The following is an 8,621-nucleotide window of genomic DNA, read 5'->3' as shown; positions in this document are numbered from 1 at the left end:
TTCCATGGTCACATGGATTAGTTTTCCTACACATCTCACTTTGCACATTAGTAATCTCAAATAACCACATGCAATATTAATATATGAAAAGAATACAATTCAGACACTTTGCATACAATTTAAATCATAACAATTAAATTATCAATTATCCAATAAAATCCACAGGAAATAATTTACTCAATGGCATCATCATAATCATCATGAAATTCAATCATTCGTAAGGCATGCATCCGTTTTCTAACATCATAAATAAAGTACTGCAAATCATAAATAAATGACATGAACCATATCAATGTTATCCAATCACTGGATCATATAGAATCTATATCCATAATTCATCAAAATAAAGTATCAATAATAGGTCCAACATGAAAAATAACTGCAATGTTATGACGGCTCGGGGTAGAGCCTCACACTTTCACAAAAAAATTGTAGAGGTTGTTGCATATAAACCTCTTATTCAAGATTCCTATGCAAGATTCCTATGCAAGAAAATAGTTTTAAAATCCATTTTCTCTATCTCAAAATCATAAGAAACAACAATAGATAATAGGAATTTGACAAAAGTTAGCTTAGCAACATGAGAGAATATTTCACCAAAATCAATTCTCTCTCTCTAGGAGTAGACCTTGGCCACTAGTATGGCCTTGTACCACTCTAACTAACCATTTTTGCTAAATTTATTCTGAAATACCCACTTGCATCCAATGGGATTTCTTCCTTTGGGAAAACTAACAAGAGACCAAGTGTCACAACTATCCAAAGTCATCATCTCCTCCCGCATGTCCTACATCCAATACCCACTTTCCTTGAAAGAGAGTGCTTCCCTATAAGATCTAGGTTCATCGTCAGTACTTAATAAAGCGAACTTACAATAGAAACCTAGTGATATGTACCTATAAATTGGATTTTGTTGGCTTGTGGACCTTCCCAAAGGTGGAGTAAGAGGTTCTTCCTCATGTTCTTGCTCATTATTTTCAATTTCTTCAAGATTCTTTAAAATTTTCACTTGAACTCTCTTCTTCTTCTCAATTTTCTTGTCCATCTCTCTATTCTTCCACATGTGCATCTTTCTTCTTAGTCTCAAAATGCATTGTCTTTGACTTTTCCTTTGGTTATTCTTCACCTGAGTCATTTCTCAATTCCCTAAAAATCACATCTCTAGAAAATATCATTTTATAAGTTAAAGGATTCCAAAGCTTATAACCTTTTACATTCTCACCATATCCTACAAAGATTCATTATAAGCTTTGGGATCCAATTTAGATAGCTCTTCTTGAGGCATATGAACAAAAGCCTCACAACCAAATACCCTTAAATGTGAAACTGGAGGCTTTTTACCCAACCACATTTCATAAGGTATTTTATCAACAAGAGCTTTACAAGAAAATCTATTAATCAAATAACAAGCAGTATCAAAAGCCTTTACCCAGAAATATTTATCTCACTAAGCACTACTTAAGATTCTCCCAACTCTTTCCATTAATGTATAGTTTATTCTTTTTGCCACCCCATTTTGTTGGGGAGTGTAAGGTGTAGTCTTTTGCCTAACAATTTCTACATGTTTGCAAAAATTATCATATTCCTTAGAGAAATATTCACCCTCATTGTCAAATATCAAAATTTTATCTTATAGTCTGATTGCTTTTTAACCAATGCCTTAAATTCCTTAAACTTGGTGAGAAATTCAAATTTTGAATGCATAAAATAAATCCAAGTATATCTTGAGACATCATCTATGAAGGAAACATAATATCAAGATCTATTCAAAGAATCAATATCCACTAGTCCACATACATCCAAATGACTAATCTCTAAAAGTCTCTTAGCTTTATTGACTACTTTAAGAAATGAAGATCTATTTTGTTAAATCAAACACACAATACTCATATAAATCACTCTTACTAACATAATAAATAGAAATACCCTCAACTATATTTTTATCTAGAATGGTATTAAAACCTTTTTCACCAATGTGACTCAATCTATGGTGTCATAATATATATGCATCTTCAGTCCTAGTTGTTGAATTACGAAGATTATAAGTGTGTAGCTTAAACAAAGTCCCTGTACAATATCCTTTAGCAATTACCAAACTTTCCCTAACCAACCTGCAACCAAACTTATCAAATGTCACATTTATTCCACAATTATTTGACTTGGAAATGAAAAGTAAACTAATTGCAAGATCTGGAATATGTAAAATATTATCAATGGAAACAATCCTCCCATCACGAGGATGCATATTTTTGTTACTGTAACATTTGATAATTGAAAAAAGATGACAGGAGCGAGAGCGAGGGTTTTTGAAGATGTCGAAGGCGGGATAGATGTTGCAGATGACGATGATGGTTGCTCTACATTCAGTGGTTAGGGTGTTGGTGTTTATGCTTCTGATTCTCCTGTTCATGTTGGGGAGCTTCCTTCTGCCATGTCTAGGTTTGGGGGGTTCTTTGCCCATTTTTTTGTGGCTTCCTCTACTTTGGTGGCTATTGTTCTTCTCGTGGTTGTTTGTGGTGGAGGAGTGGATCTTTGTTCTACTTTTCCTTGGCTTTCATGCTCCTACAGTTCCTCTTCTCCTTTAATGCGGATTTCTTTGCTGGGTTTTGCGGGGGTTGGTGTTTGTGGGTCTTGGTTTGGTGCGGATACTGTGGACATTGGTTGCATATGGGGTGTGGCGGTGGTGTCTGAGGTGTTCTTGGTTGTGGACGGTGCTATTGGGGGGTGCTCAGGTGTTGTTATGTTGACCCCTATGTCATCACTATTATTTGTTGTCGTTGCGGTGACCTTCGCTTTTGATTTTGTTGCGGCCCTTGTGTTGAGTCGGGAGGAGGCGGTGGTTGTTGAAAAGTCTACTCTGACCATTGTTCATTCTGCTAAGGATGGGACCCTGCCTTAGGTGGTTGGGAGTGTGTATTTGGCTCGTGCTAGGTTTGGACGGGTTCTAGTTACAGTTTTTGCGGATGACGATGGGGTTTTTTGCACTCTTCCCTACCTTTTCTTGTTGTCTTGGTGTGGGAGGGTGATCTAGGATCTGGGTGGAGCTTCCAATAGTTGGCTCTTTTTAGGGTTTGTGGTTTTTCCTAAGCTTTGGGTGGTTTTGAAGGATTTGGGGTTGTCTTATTTTGGCTTGTCTTTGGCTCCTCTTTTCTTCGGAGGACTATGTGAAAGCTTTTTAAGCCCAGACTGGGTGTTGTTGATCTATTTGAGGGCCTCTTCTGATAACCTTGTGCCTTCTTTTTTATTGCAAAGGTTTTTTACTAGTTTTTCTCTCCCCTCAGGTTGTGCTTCTGATGCTCATCTTTAGCCCTTGCTATGGGTTGTGTTGTTGAAGGGGTTTTTTGTTTGGGGGGTTTGTTTGACCCTAGATTTTGGATCTGTTCAGGGTTTCTTTGTTCGACCTTTCTTTGTCTGTCCTATTGAGGTGGACCATTCTTCTACTGATTGGAAGAGTTGTGGGCTGAGAGCGGGGGGGATAGATCCTATTGGGGGGTTTGGATGCCCTTTTTTTCGAGGTCGGATGGTTGAATGTTGCTCTCTCCTTGAATTTGGGTTTCAGTACCTTTTCTCCTATAGAGGTGGAGATTTTGGCTGAGCTTATTTTCTTGGAGTTGGACTGGTTCAAGCCTCTTCCTCTTCTTCTGGTTCTGGGAGCCCTTTTAAAACCCAGTTGTCCAGCAAAGTGTTGTGGTTCCATCTCTTGGTTGTTGGACTTTGATTCATGGTCTGAAGTTGTGTTCTCTCTATTGAAGGTTTTCATTCTTCCAGCCCCTATTGAGGCGGGGACCTATCCTATTATGGTGGAAAGGTGCTTTGTTGTTAGAGGTGCAACCATCAAATGCTTTGAGGGTGTTGGCTTTGTCTTGGTGGTTTTGGGAGCCATTACAAAACCCAATTCGAAGGTTAGGGGAGCCTTTCAAAACCCCCATGTTCTTGGTCAGTTCTTAATGTTTATCTTATGGAATCTTGTTCAACTGGATGCTGACAGTTTTCAAGGGCCCAGTTTAGGTTGTGGTTGTTTTTGGTTAAGGCCTAGGCTAGCTTTTAGCTACTTGGAGATTTTGTCACAGGTCAAGGGTACCCAAAAAATCCTTGTTGTTTGGCTGAGGGTGTCTGTTAAACCCTCGATCTTTGCTTTATGAACTATAGTTTGTTGTTGTAGTCTTGTTGGTGATGCCAACCTGATTTATAATGGCTATCTTTTGTTTGTTTGGTTGGCATTGTCTGTTTGTGGTTGTGTTGGTGTTTGGTTGGCGTTAGTCTGCTTAGTTGTGTTTAGGCTACTAATTTTCCTTGTTTGTATCCTTTGGCAATGTTTTATTATGGGTTCTAGATCCTGGTAAAATATGGGGGTTTTGGGTCCCCTCAAAACCTATTTTATCCTTAATAAAAAATAATCCTCACATCACTAAAGCACAACTTTACCTTTCCTTTGCCAACAATATTCATTGAGGTATTATCAATAGTTAAAACTTCTCCTCCAATATATTCTTTATACTAAAAAAACCACTCCTTATGAGGAGTCTAGTAGGAATAACTTGAATCAACAAGCCAAACATCATTACTAATAGAGTTAGTTGAAATAAATAAAGGATCAAAATCATCATCATCTGAGGACTTATCTATGAAATCTTCAATATTATTTTTCTTATTTCTACACTCCTTCACATGCCCTCTTTTACCACAGTTCCATCACTTCACTCTTCTCTTTTTGGGAGACTTAGAATGTCTATTTGACTTATCCTTCTTTTTTATCCCCTTTAGGCCCTTTCTCCTTAGACCTTCCTCGAACATGCAACGCATCTTGGGATTTGACATTCATGGTATGTCTCCTCATCCCTTCTGAAAGAATTGAGTGGACCACGTTATCCATCTTAGGCTCTGCACCACCACTATAAATCACAACAACTAGATTTTCCCAATAATCAAGCAAAGAGAAAATTAGTAAGATACATTTATCTTCATCTTCTATATTAACATCTATTAAAGCAAGCTGATATATAATCAAATTAAATGCATTCAGATTTTCATCACTAGAATCAGCCTCTTTCATTTTCAGAGAATGCAATCATCTTTTCAAATACAACTTATTGGACAAACTCTTAGTTTGGTAGCTCTTGTATGTTGTGCCTTCTATAGAGACATTCAGGAGGATAGAGTCTATGAGACACAACCAAATGATTCCTTGTGTCTTCTTGTTATTTTTCTTCCATTCTTGATCTGACAACTAAGAATTAGCTAATTTATTTCTTCAAAAATATACAATTACTAAACTCTTTCTTCAAGGAGATCTTCAACTTTCAACTTGCACATCTCGTAACCAATGTCATTGAACTTCTCAATATATTGATGAGAGGTGGAGGGAATGGTATACAACCTTTCTCAAAATCTGCCAAAAAACTACAAAAGTAAAAGCTCTTACTACAACAAAAAACCTTCAACACTTATAGAAAAAGGCATCCCTCCCTTAATAGAATTGTTAGCTCCGATACCAAATGTTGTTAAATAAGGTGAAGAAAGATTGCAATATTAACTTTACATTGAATATTATTGGAAACTTGAAACTAAGATTAACCCTTATCAAAGTGATTGTAGAATCAAAACAAGAACAAGGAAACCATTACACATGAAATACTAGATTTGTGTGGAGAAACCCTTTAGGAAAAAAAATCCACCATAGAAAGATAATAAAGTATATTACTAATCCATTGAATAATAGAAGAACAATACGCTTCTCTATAAACCTCTGTAAAATTTGGTACCACTTCATTACCCTAAAAACTGAACAATACTGAATCAATAATTGTAGCTCAAGGCCCCAACTTATAGAGGCTTGTGAGGATGAATACCATTGTGGTATCACCAGATAACAAGTACCGAAACCACTTAGAAAAATTTAGGCCTACCTCCCAAAATAGCCTCTTAGAGATGCTTCTTATATAGCTACCATATGACATCCAACTAATTTGGGTGCCCATGGACCAGTATAGCAATATTTTGTCATAAGTATCTTCATAGAATATTATATCTATCGTAACTATTATAGATTCTCTTAAGACTCCTAACAATTGTCCAAATACCTCAAAATGAAGATTCCAAGAGGGGACACCTAGCTATTTTATCCTAATCCTAGAGGATAGACAATAACAGTAATTTTGCCTTTACATGGTCTCTTTCACCAGCGTTGGTTGAATAGTTTAACCTCTTATGGGTAAATTACAAAAGGCGTTAGGAAAGAAATAAATTAAAGGAATTACTAGGTTGATGGCACCTAAATCATAAAAGTATGAGATAGCTATCAAGGTTTAGAGTAGCCTTATACAAGTTGGAAAACTTGCACCTAGACCTCATATACCCGCATCTCTATAAATAAACCCCCTATTCCACTTTCAATAGCACCAATCAATATAACACCAACTCAAAATAAGACTACCTCAAACCAATCAAATGACTTGCAAGAGATAAAGATCCTTATTCAAACTTTTAGCAATAAATTGGTAACTCTTAAAAAGAAGCAAGCTAAAAATTATATGCCTTAACAAGTGCCTTCCCAATCAAATTAATCACATAGGCCACCATTCCAAGATACCTCTCAATGCCAATACTTCTAACACACTAGTTCCTACCCAAAACAACTTATTATAGGACTATGAATGGTGAATTCCTTGTAACAAATCCCACAACCAAGCCACTTGCCTAAATGGTGTTCTCAACAAAGCATCAATGGTACAAAATACCTCTACTTCTGAAAATAGATCACAAAGAACATCATCATAGAAATAATCTCTTCAAGATCCCACTGGAAATGACTCTACATTTTTGAATTGGAAAGGGGAAGATTTTTGTAGAGAAAACTAATTGTAAGAAAATAATTAATCCTCTACTTCTATGGAAGCCAACACAAGATCAAAGAAAATGGTTATGGAAGTGGAAGAGGAATTTTTTGGCCTAAAATATCTAATTTGGTTGTGGTAGCTATTAGTGTCATCATGGAGACACTTGAGCAAGATTGAAAGATAGTGCTCGTCATTTTTCTTTTCTCGACTTCCTTTCAAAAATGGGAAGACATCCTACATAATATATCGGTTTTTTCTTCCTAAGGGGAGAAATGGTGTTCAACAACATTGGATCACCTTCAACATTCAATGTCAAGAATCTACCATAATTACAATAGACTCTAGATTAAGGGGGGGTGCATGGTCTCTCTTCTACTTCTCTCTTATAGGGGTAATTTTTCCTCACATGGGGTTTTACCCTTCCCATTCTTCATTGAGAGTATTTTGTATTTCCTCTCTTCTGGAAAGGAGTTTTGTCCCACCAGGTTTTCTCCTTTTCTTCTTTAGTGAGAGATTACATTTTTACATGGGTACCTAAAATGGACTAGTAGTTGGGACCCATTTTTGCATCATTTGCATTTGTGTACTTCTCCCTAAGTTTCACTTTAAAAGTGGGGTGTTGGTGTGAAAGGGGTGTTTTACCTAGCTAGTTCATCATCTGGATCTTATTTACACTTATCACTTAAGTTACTTAGGGTATCTATAGGATAGTTATCACTTTATGTACCAAGTAATAATATTAAGACACATGTCATAGTATTATGCAATCCTATGTTTAGCTTTGCCTATATAATCAAGAGTTTTTTTTTAATCTTAATCTAGCTCAATCATTTGCATCCTTTGACAGAATAGAAAAAATTAATATTTCATAATTGATCTCTCTTATGATTTCATAGAAGTTACTAGATTTTGAATGGATCATACAATATTCAAACAAATTTTGCATCGTATAGAGCATTAATACCAATTCTTTCATTTATGTATCATCAAGAAGCTCTTAGATTCTATTTTCTACAATGAGAGATTATTGACATCTTGGGTTCCATTGATAGGAGATGGTTACCTTCATGTGATTGAATATGTTGACATCTTGGTTTTTCATGGAGGACTCTTAGATTCTTTGGTTGATGTGTCAAGTTATGACCTGTTGGTTTTGATATGTGATTCTTGTTTGATATGATGACTTTAGTATTGTGTCTTGGTTTACTCTTGATTAATATTAGAGTGTTGACATGATATGGGTGCTCTTGGGTGAATGATATGTTCATTGGAGAATATAACATTCTTTTGAGAAGATGCGAGATCATTAAATGTCATAATATGTTCTTGATTTGACAATTCGAGCTCTAACATTGATATTGGTAGTTTTGTCGGTATTGAATACATTGGTCATTTTATAGGAGCTTTGTGAGAGTATTGTGTTGTATTTGGAGCTTAGAATGGATTGATTAGTTTCATGTTCTCATGGATACTTGGAGAGTTGGGTGAGGATGGAGTTATCTTGGGATTAGATATATTTGTTGAAATGATTACTCTTTGGAAGTTTCAATAGGTTGTCCAAGGAGCCTTCACCTACATATGGATGTGAGTTCATGATGGACATATAGAGGATATTATTTTTGGAGAGAATCATGATGGCTTGGTTATCTTGGAGGAGTATTTTCATTCCCCACTCTTGGTCTACTTGATAGATAATCATCCAAGAGGTATTTCCCAACCTTTTTTAATGTGCATTATGTTTTATGCTTTGTCTTCTCATGGATATAGATCTTGATCTATGGTTGT

This window comes from Cryptomeria japonica, chromosome 7, assembly GCF_030272615.1.
Source record: "Cryptomeria japonica chromosome 7, Sugi_1.0, whole genome shotgun sequence".
NCBI classification, from domain to species: domain Eukaryota; kingdom Viridiplantae; phylum Streptophyta; class Pinopsida; order Cupressales; family Cupressaceae; genus Cryptomeria; species Cryptomeria japonica.
Note: the sequence above shows the minus strand (reverse complement) of the source record.